The 15,805-nt window shown below is 33.8% G+C and overlaps 1 pseudogene; it reads right to left on the bottom strand.

Annotated features, from left to right (window-relative positions):
• Positions 1 to 13,531: 13,531 nt before the first annotated feature.
• LOC122122169 lies at positions 13,532 to 13,628 on the bottom strand (annotated as a pseudogene).
• Positions 13,629 to 15,805: the final 2,177 nt, after the last annotated feature.

Here is a 15,805-nt window from a genome sequence, read left to right on the forward strand (position 1 = left end):
AGCTTAACAGGCCCATATCAAGCATTGAAATAGAAACAGCAATAAGAGACCTCCCAGCTAAGAAAAGTCCAGGACCAGAAGGTTGTACAGCGGAATTTTACAAGGCCTTCAAAGCAGAGCTCACACCAATTCTCCTCCAACTCTTCAATGAAATTGAAAGAGAAAGCTCACTACCGAACACATTCAATGAAGGGATCATAACCCTCATCCCAAAACCAGGCAGGGACTCATCAAAGAAAGAGAACTATAGACCCATTTCTTTGATGAACATTGATGCAAAACTTCTCAACAAAATCTTGGCCAATCGACTTCAACAATTCATCCAAAAAATCATACACCACGATCAAACAGGATTCATTTCAGGTATGCAAAGCTGGTTCAATATACGCAAATCAATTAATATTATTCATCACATCAACAGGAGCAAGAATAAGAACCACATGGTTATCTCAATAGATGCAGAAAAAGCATTCGACAAGATCCAACACCCCTTTATGATGAAGGTTTTTGAAAAATTAGGAATCCATGGAACATTCCTCAATACAATAAAGGCTGTATATGACAAACCTACAGCCAGCATTATACTCAATGGTGAAAAACTAAAGCCATTTCCTCTTAACTCAGGAACAAGACAAGGATGCCCACTCTCTCCACTCCTCTTCAATCTAGTATTAGAATGCCTAGCTACAGCAATAAGACAAGATGCAGACATAAAGGGGATCCAAACAGGGAAAGAAGAAATAAAACTCTCCCTCTTTGCAGATGACATGATCTTGTATTTAAAGAATCCCATAGACTCCACTCCCAAATTACTCAAGCTGATTCAAAACTTTGGCAAAGTAGCAGGTTATAAAATTAACGCCCAAAAATCAACGGCTTTTCTGTATGCCAACAATGAGAAAAGTGTGGCTGAAATTAGGAAAGCAACTCCATTTGTAATAGCCCCACAAAAAATAAAATACCTAGGAATTAACTTAACTAAAGAAGTGAAGGACCTCTATGATGAAAACTTTAAAATCTTGAAAAAGGAAATCAAGACAGAACTTAAAAAATGGCAAAACCTCCCATGCTCCTGGATTGGAAAGATTAACATCGTGAAAATGGCAATACTTCCCAAGGCTATCTACAAATTCAACGCAATACCTATCCAAATTCCAACCTCATTCTTCAAGGAAATAGAAGAGGCAATCCAAAAATTCATATGGAACAATAAAAGACCCCGAATAGCAAAAACGCTCCTGAATGGAAAGAACACTGCTGGAGGAATATCAATACCAAACTTCAAACTCTACTATGAAGCCATAGTAATCAAAACAGCTTGGTATTGGCATAAGAACAGACCTCAGGACCAATGGAATAGAATTGAAAACCCAGAAGTGAACCTATAGACCTATAGCCATCCAATCTTCGATAAGGGAGCTAAAACAATAGAATGGAAGAAAGACAACCTCTTCAGTAAATGGTGCTGGCAAAATTGGTTAAATACATGTAGAAAACTTAAGCTAGATCCTTATATATCACCCTGCACCAGAATCAACTCCAAATGGATCAAAGACCTTGAAGTCAAAGCAGACACTCTGAAAACATTACAGGATGGAATAGGAGAAACCCTAGGTCTCCTTGGCTCAGGCCGAAATTTTCTGAATAGAGACCTGGAAACACAACAAATCAAAGAAAGGTTGGACAAATGGGATTGCATAAAGTTGCAGAGCTTCTGCAGGGCAAATGACATAGCTAGCAAGATCAATAGAAAGCCCATGGATTGGGAGAAGATCTTTACTAGCCATACAACGGACAAGGGTCTCATATCTAAAATATACTTGGAACTCAAAAAATTAAACCCCCCAACACAAATCCTCAAAGAAACAACTGCCCAATAAATAAGTGGGCGAAAGACTTAAAGAGAAACTTCTCTGAAGAAGAAAGAAGGATGGCCTATAGACACATGAAGAAATGTTCAACATCCCTAGCCATAAAAGAAATGCAAATCAAAACAACATTGAGATATCACCTCACTCCAGTTAGAACGGCAAAAATCAAGAACTCTAACAACAACAGATGCTGGAGGGGATATGGACAGAAAGGAACCTTACTTCATTGTTGGTGGGAATGTAAACTTGTTCAACCACTTTGGAAATCAGTATGGAGGTTCCTCAAAAGACTTCACATAGAGCTCCCCTATGACCCAGCAATCCCACTTTTGGGCATTTACCCTAATGTTTACATACAAGACCAAACTAAAGCTACCAGCACAACTATGTTTATTGCAGCATTATTTACCATAGCTAAGATATGGAACCAACCCAGATGCCCCTCAGTAGATGAATGGATCAAGAAAATGTGGTATATATACACAATGGAATGCTATGCCTCCATCAGAAAGAATGACATTGCCCCATTTGTTAGGAAATGGAAAAACTTGGAAAAAATTATATTAAGTGAAGTAAGCCAGGCCCAAAGAAACGTAGGTCCCATGGTTTCCCTTAATTGTAATATCTAGTATATGTATGAGTCAAGCGGAAAAGGTCAGATAATGTGATGTCAGGAAAATGAACCCTTAGATGTGTATTTTAATGTTTTTTTCTTTCATGCATGTGTTTCTAACACATTTATAAGATTATCTCTTTGTTGCTTTGTATGTCCCTCCCCCACAGTATAACCCCTGCTTTCACTATATTTGATGTCAGTATAACTTGTGGAGGACATGAGGAAAAACCAGTTGTTTAAGGATACAGGTGGACCTGTTGCAACAATGAGAAGTACAAGTTGTCATGTCCAAAACGAGCTTTTTAACGTTAGTGCGGGGGGGGGGGGGGAAGGGGGGAAGGGGGAAAGGAGAAGGATTGGGATTAGGGGGGAGGGGGGAGGCTGGGAAGGGATGTGAAGGGTAACCAAAGAGGAGGCTGCAATGCTTGGTAAGAAATGTACGCATTATCCTGCCCATGTAACTGTAACTCCTCTGTACAGTATGTTCCCAAATAAAATTAAATTAAATTTAAAAAAAAAAAAGAATAATGACAGGTAGGTCATATATTGGGACTGGTTTTTTTATTCTATTGTACAATAGTAATAAAATGATATTTATAATGATTATATAAAATTACTCTTGCTTGGTATTTGAATTATCATAAATGATAAATATTTTTAAATGATTTCCAAAGCAAAGGAGTATCAATTCTTTTGTAATTTCAAAACAATTAAGAAAATGATTTCAAGGCTGATTCACTCTAAGTTTGTATTTGTTTTCTAGTTCTAGTTTTCATATGTTAGTAGACTTTAAAATTCCAAAAATTTAATGGATATTGCCATTCAGGAACATATTCACATACACTAATATTGGAGTCCCTTAAGTGGAATTGTTTTATTTCATTTGTTACTTTCCCAAATAAATCAAGATGATTGTGTATTTTGTTCTTTTCACTGCTTTTAGCTCTTATCTTGAGAATACGTTTATCCTAGCAAAGTAGAGATAAGCAATTGGATTGAGCAAGTAACATATAACTTTCATAAAATGCAGATGCATAGATTTGTGTCTTCTGTCATTTGCTAAAAGTTTCTTCCAGAAAAGTTTCTCAATTATTAGAAGTTTTTCCCCTTCCCCTCCACAAATTATACCGACATCAAATACAGTGAAAGCAGGGGTTATACTGAGGGGGAAGGACATACAAAGCAACAAAGAAATAATCTTATAAATGTGTTAGAAACAATTGCATGAAAGAAAAAAAAATATTTGAATACATATCTTAGGCTTCAGTTCCCAACCATCCCCTTATCTGACCTTTTCTGCTTGACTCAGACATATACTTGATATTGTAAATAAGGGAAACCATGGGAAAAAAATAGGGATACAGATGGACCCATTGCAACAATGAGATATACAGGTCGTTACATCAAAAAATGAACTTTACAACTTTGATTGGGGGGGTTAGCGGGGAGGATTGGGTGGGGCGGTGGAGGAGGATGGGAAAGGATGGGAAATGGAAACAAAGGAGTAGGCTACAATGCTTGATATGAAATGTACTCATTATCTTGCCCATGTAATTGTAACCCCTCTGTACAGTATTTTCACAATAAAAAAGTAAAAATAATAAAAAAAAATTACTTAGAAATGATGCATAATTCCTAGGTATTCCAGTTTTCACATGTAGTTTTGCATTGAGTTATCTCTGTATAAACTCAAACGGAAAAAATACCCTCAAAATAAACAGAAATCACATCTTTGTTTTAAATGCAGTAGTTTAAGAGTTTTTAGCCAACACCAAAAACATCCTTTTAGCTATTCTGCATTTTGTGTGAAGAAGTTTTAACAATAGTTTTTTTTTTTTTCTGACATGCAATTCACTTACAATATATTATCTCCTTTTATTGTATACATTTTAGTGCTTTGGAAGTGAATTGTACCTTCATAGGTTTTCAAAGCCAAATTTTCACAAACTTGCATTTCTTCAAAGAGAAATGCTGTAAATTTTAGAAGAGACATTTAAAAAGATATAAAATTCAGTTACAGGAATTTGTCCAGCATACATCCTCTATAGTATGTCTTTTCAAAATTTGTTTTTGGGGATCGTTTCCAGGGACTCACACATACTATTCAAGTTCACTGTCAATTAACTACATTCTCTGTCCAAAAAAGTTTTTAACTTCTGATTAATACAGTCATAGAAGTGTAATGCCGCGATCCTATACAATTCTCTTTCACCTTTTGAAGACTTGAAAACTTGTTTGCTAAAATGATTGTAGTATTATACAAATCGATCACTACAAGAAGTATATAAATTTCTCCACAAATGTATTACTATATTTTGCGTCCTCTTTTTATATCATGGTCATACTAGTGAGTTTTCTTTTTATCATTTCTTAAACACTAAAGAGGAGCTTATTTCCTATGCTCCTCCTATTGACTATTAATTTACATATGTTATTTAAAGAAATATCCTATTCAGGAAAAAATTTATATAGTAGAAGATATAAAAATACTTAAGGTTCAGAATCATTGTAGCATTAACATTGCAGCATTAACAAATATGTGCTCTCTGTTGGATATGGTTTTATTTCTGTTATAGCATACCTTGAATTATGAAAGGTTATCACTTGATATAATCCAGTTCTGCTTTTCTTTAGCTACTAATGTTTTCCATGTCAAATTTTTAGAAACCTTTACTGATTAATGTCATGAATTTTTACATTTATGTTTTATAGGGTTTTACATCTCAGATTTAGTTTGGTAATCATTCTTTATAAGGTTTGAGGTAGGCCAGGTGCTGGTGACTCATGCCTGTAATCCTAGCTACACAGGAGGCTGACATCTGAGGATCGTGGTTTAAAGCCAGCCAAGGCAGGAAAGTCCATAACACCCGTATCTCCAATAAACCACTAAAAAACAGGAAGTTTTGCTGTTGCTCAAGCGGTAGAGTGTTCACCTTGAGCTGAAGAGCACATGGACAGCGCCTAAGCCCAGAGTTCAACTCCATGACTGACATACAAACAAACAAACAAAGGATTGAGGTAGTAGTCTAAGATCATTCTTTAAATCTAGAGAGGCAATAGTGCAATTACAACCATTTAAGATTCTGTTTTTATTTCATAAAGTCATAGCATCCTTTTCAAAATCTGTGGACCATAAAACTAAGAATGTATTTTTGACAAATCTGTTACCTTCTTCTATGTGTCTGTTCTTATAGTAGAACTATGTTGTCTTCACTACTAAACATGGTAATACTATTCAAAGCTAGTATGAAGGCTCAAGCTGCACCATTTTACAAGATTGCTCTGACTGACGTTTATTCCTTGAATTTACATACGAGATTATTGAGCAAGTGGACCAATATTCTACAGAGATATCTAAATATTTGATATTCACTCATATATCGCCCCTTGTGAAAATACAAACCCCTGATATTATATATAGAAAATGTATTTAGAGACTGTTCAATGCAACTAAAATTAACTTAGGAATGAGTTAAGATTTAGATAACAGTACAGCATAATAAAGCTGAATGATAACGACTTGAGCTGTACTGCCGAAGACAGTGGGAGGGGGAGAATGGTGGACCACATAGGAGCTGTAGGTTATTGGTATTGTTTCAAAAAAACATAAAGACTTCAGAGAAGAGAAGGAGAAAAATAAAGTGTCCTGAATCTAGTTTCTTTTTAATCGACCTGATAGTTTGGACTGAAAGTCAGATAACATGGGAAAAATAAAATTTTAAAAAAAGCATTGTATAGAGCTGTTACAATTTAAAGAAGTAATAGGAATATAATTAATTTCCAAAGAAATAAGAGAAAGAATAACAATAACAATTGCTAACGTGGATAGAAGATGGATCACATTTTATCATATATAATTTTGAAAAAACATACTAGGAATGAAAACTTAAAAGTCATAATTTAAAATACAATTTTTATTATAACTAGATAGTATAGCTCAGTGGTAAAACTTTGCCTAACATATGTGAGCAATTGTGTGATCTCTCAAGCATTACAAAGTACACACAAACACACACACACACAAAACCCACATAAATATACACACAGACACACCACACAAACACATTTGTTATTATCATATTAAACAGAGGAAATTATCACAAATAGTAAAACTATTTTAATATATGAAATCATAATATTGCTCATATTATTCAAAGGTTTAGTAGAAATAAAATAGTCACAAGATACTTGGATACTTATAGATTAATTAAATTGAAAATTAAGAAATAAAAGACATGAGACCTTTGCAAACAAGTTTTAAATAATGAACATTTTGAATTATGTGTCCTTTTCTTTTGACAAAAGATTGATCTTACTGGTGTTTTAACTCAAGATTTAGAATATGATAACCAGGTGCTCTATATCTTGCTGGGGATGGCTGTATCCCTAATCATTTCAATCTGGTAATTTTATGATAAGGTCTCATATTTTTTCAGTCTCTCCCGAATCACAAACCCTATTTACACTTCCCACCATAGTTAGAAAATGGAAACTACAAACACTATGCCCAGCTCAAATAGTTTTTTTTTAAATTCAAGTACAAATATTTCTAAAAAGTGACCATGTAATGAAGCCTTTTAAAATAAAGTATGTGCTTCTTGAAAATACAGTATTTGTTACCTGGACAAATATGTTTAGAACTATAATAAAATAAATTTATTTAAATTCACCAATCATATTAAATAAGAAAATAATTTTTAAATATTCACATGTTAACTATTTTGAAAGCAAAAATATATGTCTGAATAATTTGCATGTGTGAAAATTATGCAAAACTAAATTAACTAATCCTACAACTCTGAAAAAAGAATTACCCTAAAGAAACAAGACAAAATAAGTTCAAAATTTGAAATTTGGAAAATGAAATGAAGTGTACTCTTTAGTTGACTTAAATAACTGTAAACCCTCTGTATATCAATTTTATAATAAAAAATGCATGAACAAAGTAAGAAAATTACACATTGGTCAATAGCGACAGGAAAAATATCAGTAGTTTTTTCTGAGTGTGCAAAAAATCAATGGAAGAGATAACAATGTTCCTTCCATAATAAATGTACTCATTTCCTTACTTATGTAACTGTATCCCTTCTGTACATTACCTTTACAATAAAATTAAATTGAAATTAAAAATAAACTAAATAATATACAAATAAAGAATTCGTAGAGAGTTAGGAAGCTGGCTCAGTGGCAGAGCTCTTGCTTTGCATGCTTGAGGCCCTGGGTTCAATTCCTCAGCATCACATAAACAGAAAAAAAAAGCCAGAAGTGGCACTGTGGCTCAAGTGGTCCAGTGCTAGTCTTGAACTAGCCTTGAGGAACAGCGCCCAGACCCAGAGTTCAGGTTCAACGCCCGGAAGCACCTATCCCAAAAAAAACAGAATTACTAGAAACCATTGGCTAAATACTTTTTTAAAAACTTCCCTAAGTACCCAAGTAATATAATTTGATGATACTATTTAAATACTTCAATTTTAGCAGAGAAGCCAAAAATTTACAAACTGTTAAAAAGTAAAGTAATAAATCAGAATATATTACTATTAATAATAATCATAAGATGAATTTATAGAGATTGTCAAATATGTAAGAAATGTGGCAATTTGCCATTCGTTTGCACTTAATAAGTGAGAAAGAATTTTCTAGGTCTTTTAAAATATATAATAAGTTTAATGAAGAAACTATTCTTTCACATCATATGATAATTAGATGAAGCTGATATTAGAGCAAAGAGCAGATTGTACTAAGTTTCTGGATGTTAAAGTATATATTTATTTTGGTTGTGGGAAATTGTGTTCAATTAGGGTATTGTTTTTGTTAGACTGGTGTCATATCTGTGGTTAATTTTAGGATAGGGGATCCCTTTCCACACGAAAATGCACCTGATCTGACGTTTGAGCCTTCCCATTATCAATGGCATAAGAGTTGCGCACCAACTTGTCTAGCTTCCTACCTTGCCAGGCTTGGATTCTGTAGTCCTTCCAATCCTAACCTGTAGATAGTGCAGAATGGTGGAAATGATCCAATGCACCCAGCTATAGATTGAGAAGGAAGTCCACTAAACTTTTGGCCTGGGTACTGTTCTCAAGCCTCCTCAGTAGTTAAGTGTTCAGATGGGAGCCCTTGGCTCCAAGCAGTAAGAGTATTTTTAAAAGCAACTAGACATATATATGACTTAGGCATGTGAACACCACAGGACAAGAATAAAAGAGCAGTGAAATGTAGAGGACAGGCCCAATTTTAACTAGCTACGTGGAGGCTGAATAAGCTTAGCTAGCTACTCTGGAGGCTGAGATATGAAGATCACTATTCAAAGCCAGTCCAATCATGAAAATACATGCGATTATCTCCAAAAAAATAGGAGTGGAACGATGGTTCAAGTGGTAAACCACTAACCTAGGTCACAGAAGCTTAGGGATGATGAATGAATGAGCACTTGCACATGCACGCATGTGTATACACGTGCATGTGTACACACACACACATAAGCATTGCAATGCGAACTTCTTTTTTTACCTTGCTGTACTCTATTTCCCTGTATTAGTTTACAAATTAACAAAATCAGCTAAGCACCTATTTACATACAACTCATCATGTTTCTCTAAAGTCAACTCTCTTTTTGGAAGCATGCTTTTATTTGACCCAAAAATAAACTATTCAGGAGTTTGATTCTTCTCCATCAAATCTGTAGAATTAGATGACTGTTTAGCTTCCTCCTAGCAATATAATTTTGTGAAATCCTGCATCAAGCAACGTATTTCTTTCACTAGAAGGGAAGCCTCTTTCAAACAATTAATAATAGTTTTTTCTTCTTTTTGCTTGCATCTGTAGTATTATTATCTTCATATATTTCATGGTCTGTCTGTGTATGACAAAGATTGCTGTGAAAATAAAAAGACCTTTTGCAGCACTTATCATTTATATACCATCCATAGATATAAAGGTATTTAAATATTACTGAAATTTCTTCGGAATAAATCATGTTCACCTTGACTATCGTGAAAAATAAGAATTGGTTTCTCAGCACTTTAGGTAAGAACTTGATTGAAAGAAACAAAAGGAAAAGTGAGGAACAGCTCAACACATACATTCAAATGAAACAAAACAACCCAAGAAAATAAATTCAGTACTCAAGAATCTGTAGGAAATGCAAAGACCAAAAAAAAAAATAAACATCAGCTAAGACAAGCTTATGAAAATCTTGACTACAAGAGTTTCTACTCTTGTAAGGATAGAGGTTAAAGCCCAGACTGGACAAAGATCTGTACACAATGCCATGCACCTGTTATTCTAAATTCCAGGAAGAATAACATAACGTGGACTGAGCCCAAGGTCATGCACAAGTATCTGAAAAATAATCAGGATAATTTATGGCTGGGGACATCACAATGTGGTAAGAACACCCATTTAGGGGACACAAGACACTCAATTAAAACTCTAATATTTGGGTATTAAAGTAAAAAGCTATGATTTTAAATAATTCGAATAATTGTAAGATTTGAGTTTTTGAGTGGAAAAATGCATGAGAGAGATAGAATGAACCCATGGTGCAAAGCTTTCAACTTAAGTGAAAATGTTTTATGGTACTTCAGACAAAACAGAGTTACCATGAACATGGTTGTGCATTTGGGTGATGGAAATACTTTACTTACACAGGTGTAAATTAAATAGATTTTATTTGGGTAGATTGTACTTCTTGAACTAAAATACTGGATGAAGTCCCTGAGATTTTTCTCTCAAGGCTACCACTCTACTACTTTGAGCCACAGTTCCAATTCTGATTTTCTATTGGTTGTTTGGTGATAAGAGGCTCCTGGTCACTCTTGCCCAGGATGGATTCAAACCATGATCGCCAGATCTCAGCCTCCCGACTAACCAGGATGCCAGGCATGAGGCGTCGATAGTTTTAATAATTTAGTAAATTGTACAATTACTGAAGTTATACATTATCATTATAACCTGTGTAATATATGTGTGTATGTATATATCAATGCATACGGATAGAAATATTTTAACATATTTTTGTATCTACAGTAGATTTATGAAATCATCCATTATAAAATAAAATGGAAACAAAAGTTAATAAGGAGCAAAACAAAGGAAATTATCACATGTTTCTTGTTGTTGAATAGAATGCGAATTGCGAGAATCAGTTTGGGAAAACCATCTGTACGTTAACAAAATGGATAAGAGCTATTAATTCCAATCCATCTATCTGCCCATGTTATGCAACCTCACAAATAAGTGTGAAAATCAAACCACGCTTTTTGCCTTTGTTTTTAACTCACCTGTTATAATTTTTGGGTTAGATGAAGTAATCAAATAAAGATTAAAATAATATTATGTGAGACTATGAATTAGAGCTGAAAATGATTTTAAATATGATAATAGCTAATAAAATTGCATATTTCTTACTTTTACTCTGTCATGTCCCTCATTCCCACATTAGGAAAGTTTATAGAAGGTTTTCACTAAATTATATGTATAATTATGAAAAAATGTATTGAAAGAATATGGGCACAGTGTGGTTTTAGCTTATTGAGACTTGTAGGGAGAAGTGTGTTTTTGAGGACTTGAAATACATTGTGATGAAGATGAAAGGAGGGATGTTCTTGTTCTGGAAAACTGGCTAGAGGATTGCTCCCATAAAGGTAGTGATGAATTCATCCAAAAGGTTACAGTAAAATCACTTTCACAACCATGTTCACTGCTGCACTCTTCACCGTAGCCAAGTTACAGAAACAGTCCAGATACCCATTGGCGGAGTGATGGTTGGAGAATGTGTGGCACATATACACAATTGGATTGCACCCATCCATTTTGAAGACTGTTACATTATTTGCAACGAAATAGATAGAACTAAAAATATATTAAGTGAACTAAGTCAGAGCCAGACACACAAAGGACCCATGTTCTGTCTCATATTTGGAAGCTAGAAATTTAAAAATATTAACCAAAGCATGCTATTTACAGAGGAGTATTTCAAAGGTGTAATTTCTTATGAAATTGAAATTTACTCCAACAAAATGAATATCAGGAAACTATTACTTGGAAGATGTGAGGGGAAGTCAAAAGGAAGGAATATAGAGAGTTGTGGAGGAAGAGAGTGAAGGTATAATATTCAATGCAGATAGTATGAAACTAGAAAAAATTAAAGTGGGGTGAGGTCTGGAAGGGTGTGGGAAAGTTATATAAAAATCCATTATACTTAAAATAATTGGTTTGTTCAATGGAAATTCCCTTGTACAAGTATTTAAGATAATAAATATATAATTAAAAACAATGGAGACATCTGACCTTAAATTCTATTTCTATCTATTTTAAAAAATAAAATTATTTGCTCTATAATTTGATCTGAGGGATGGATTTTGTGGCTAGCTAGATCAATGCACATCTGTCTCTCTCTTCTTCTCTCCAATTCATGGTTCTCATAGGTAATATGATTGCTCCTTAATTATCCTAATTTATTTTACTTTTATATTTTTGGTTGCATCATTTCACTTTCTGCTCTGTCATTCCCAATTCATTTACATAGAAGGCATTATTTCCTATTTTCTCATTCCTAGAATAAGCTGCACATGAAGACACCACTGGTCCTCATTTTCAGTCTGTACCTTTGAATACGCAGGAAAATCTTTCCTCTGCTCTCTACCAGTTCCCTACTCTCCAGTTAGAGTAATTTAGAATAGTAAAAATGAAAAAAAGAGAAAATAAATAATAGTGAAAAAAAACAGATGCAAAAAATTCACCGGATTTTTCTGACCATTTCATCCAATGTGAGCTATTGGGGGAATACATGGACAGCTCATTCTCACTGGCACTCAAAGTCTCTGGTTAGGCAATTCTGATGAAGTTGAGGAACAAGATGAAAAAGTGAGATATGGTATCAATTGCAAGAAAAAAATGGAATAGGATCCAAGCAAATTTCTTCTTTGTTCTTCTGAATATAATCGATTTACTACAGTGCAGAGACGACTTTCCAAAAAGGCCACTCATGTGAATACTAGGGATGACGATGAGTATACCCCTCTTCATCGAGAAGCCTACAGTGGACACTTAGACATTGTCCATGAGTTGGTGGCTCAAGGCAGATATTCATGTAATAACTGAATGGCTGGACACCCCTGCACAGTACTTATACATGGAATAATACCAGAGTGGCTTCTTTATTGCATCATGATACAGATACCAATGCCCAAACTAAAGGCCTCTTGACCCCCTTGCATCTTGCTGCTCGGAATAGATATAGCAAAGATATGTTGGATCTCCTTCTGGTGAACCATTATATCAAACCAGGTCTGAAGCACAACTTGGAAGAAACTGCATTTGATATTGCCAAAAGGATAAGTACAAATTGTTCTCCTAAGTCCTAATAGTTCCGTTAAGTTTCTTAAATTTCAAAATTGCCAGTCCATCCTATGTGTCCATACAAAATATTTTCACAATACAAAGCAACAGCAAGATCTTACTTTAAAAATTCATGGATTCCATGGTATTCTTCCAAGTGAATTTCCTGACTTTGATGTCAAAATATATTCGAGTTGTTTGTATACACCTATAATGATTTCTATAGAGTTTGTGATTTTTTAATCATAAATAATTTTAATTTATCTGTTGAAATGAGTAGTAAAGAAACTAAAGATATTTCTGGTGCTTGTCTGAAAAAAGTATATTTAAAAATATTTAGTATTCTGTTTGTATAATGTCCATAACCTATTTCATTCTCTCCTAGATATAATACTTTGAATTCGACATTGTTTTATAATATATAGGTTCATTAATAAATGTGTCCTTTCAGATTGCATTCCATATAGAAACAGTTTAAGATTCCTTTAATTCCTAGATCCTTATAGAATTTTATTTCTTTAGGATAAAATGGCAATGTTATCTTATTTCAAAAGTTTTATAAAGGTTATGCTATGTAAAGGCCTTTCTAAAAAGGTGAAGATTGAATGATGTCAAACTAACTTTTATTTCTATGAATTACATGTATTCTTACGCTTGTATATTTGTAATCAACTTTTTAATAATTTCTTGCATCTCAAGAATGAAAAATATGCAATACTTCACAAATTTTCATATCATCCTTGTACAAGAGCCATGTAAATCTCTGTTTTGTAATTTAGGTAGACGTGCTGCTGAAGCATGTAGTATCCTGTAAATTTAAGTAGTTAATGATGCAATCTTAAGACAGGTATATATCTTTGGTTGCCTATTTATAACAAGGAAACCTTATTGTTCCCCAAATTGTTATTCATCTTATTTCTGTAAAATTCTGTGCATGGTGGAAAAAACTTATATTGTTTGTTCGATTGCTCATATTTGCAATTTTTTTCATTTGAAATTGGATCATACTTTGAAGCCTTTATAGCTTGGGCCAAAGGTGATGGATTTTCAAGTACTTATTTATTAACTGATTTAGCTTTGTGGAGCTAATGGATTCAAAGTAAGCCTTGCTTAAGAGCTACTTCTAAACTTCTGCTGCTTAAAATTTCCCAAATGTCTTTCTGGCACAAATGTCTCCCTGACTCTTTACCCTTGCTCCATGTAGGAACAGACCAACCAGAATCTTACCCTGACAGCATAGATTGTCTTATTGGAGCAAAACTAGTCTGTTACAAGGGATCATAGAGAGATGAACAGTTCAGACAGAACTGTTCAGACTAGAAGGTATTTTTTCAAAATATAATTGTTTATTACACCCTAATATTTCAAAAGAAACTAAAGCCAAGAAGGTGAAAAAATTGTTCATATGTATGATTACCTAATGTCTTGGCCTGTCTACCATCCAACCAGGCAGGAATTTACACCACTGATTTTCTATCACCAAATATATTCCATAGCTCCAGGAGAAGTCCATATGTTTGTCCTCATTATTAGGCCTTAAATTGGTAATGTTTTAATCACAGTGTTTCCTCTTGCCTCTAGGCTGCATATCTCCGAATGGTAATGTTTTAGCTCTAATTCTATCAAACACTGAGGTAGAGGTAATGGAATAATATTTAAAACCGTTGGCTCTGGTGGCTCAGTGGTAGAGCGCTTGCCTTGCATGCCTGAGTCCCTGGGTTTGATTCCTCAGCACCACATAAGCAAAAAGAAAAAAAAATAAAATAAAACCTTTGCCTTTGATACCCTTACCATAAGAGAACAATGCAAAACATTTTTTAATATTATATATTATTATGTATTTTATATTTATAAGTGCTGATTTTATATTTCACACAGAGTATCTTATTAAAATTAATTGATAATTTGAAAATTTAATTGATATTTTTTCCAATAAATAGATTGGAATATTAATAATCAGCATTAGAATATATATTAGAATATAAAAATATCAATGCAATGTTTTCGGTATAAACTTGTGATTCCTTCTAAATGTTCTTGGTCTTCTGAATTCACATGGTAAAAAAAAAATGTTGTTTTCTTCTAATCTATAAGGGATTTTACTCTGCTGCTCTGTTTATTGTTTTAACTCGCTGGTCCCAAACTGTTTTTCTCCATGTTTCTGAAGCATTCCTACTGATTATACTCAAATTTTGCTGATATGATGTCTAAAAGGCATTATTCTTCTACAAGATCCATGGGTCCTAGGAGCCCAGGTCCCAGTTATCCGCATCATCAGATAAATAAGGCAAGAGTTCTCACCTAGGCCTATGCAACATGCCAACAGAAAGTAATTGAAGACCCTTCTCAGTTTCTCATTTCCTATATTTCAGGGCCCCAATTCCTTGAAATGCAGGAATTAGCAGAAATCAATTGGGAAATGCAAGGCAACTTAAAATGCAAGATGAAATCACAAAATGTGAAAGTACAGTAATTCAAACTTTCAATTTTCAGATGACCATCATATATGATTGAACAAGACCACAAATGTCACAATATCATTTGTAATACCCCTCTCTTAATGATTAATGAAGGATTTCAGTCCAGCATCAGCAGGCCAAAAAATAGTTCCTGGAATGATAGATCCATAATTGGTCTACCAATGCTAGGAATACTTGACATAGAGGTCAAATATAATTCAGAAAAACATTAATTGAGAATATCCTTAGTGCTTCAAAACACTGGTACTTCAGTAAAACTTGGTTCTGTAGTATAAAAATGTTGTCATTGTGAAACAATGATAACCTACATTTAATCTCCTGAAAGTATATTCCTTTTCAAATAAACTTTTAAAAATTACATTTGCCAAATAACACTTTACAAGTAGATGATATTTAGTGATATAAATAGTTTTTGAAGTGTAGGGAGCAAATTACATTAGAGTTGATTTATTTACCCAGCACTAATGCCAAACAGGTTCATCCATTCATTAAAGTTT

The sequence above is a fragment of the Dipodomys spectabilis genome, unplaced genomic scaffold, assembly GCF_019054845.1.
Source record: "Dipodomys spectabilis isolate Male_0828 unplaced genomic scaffold, ASM1905484v1 ptg000205l, whole genome shotgun sequence".
In the NCBI taxonomy this organism is placed as follows: Eukaryota; Metazoa; Chordata; class Mammalia; order Rodentia; family Heteromyidae; genus Dipodomys; species Dipodomys spectabilis.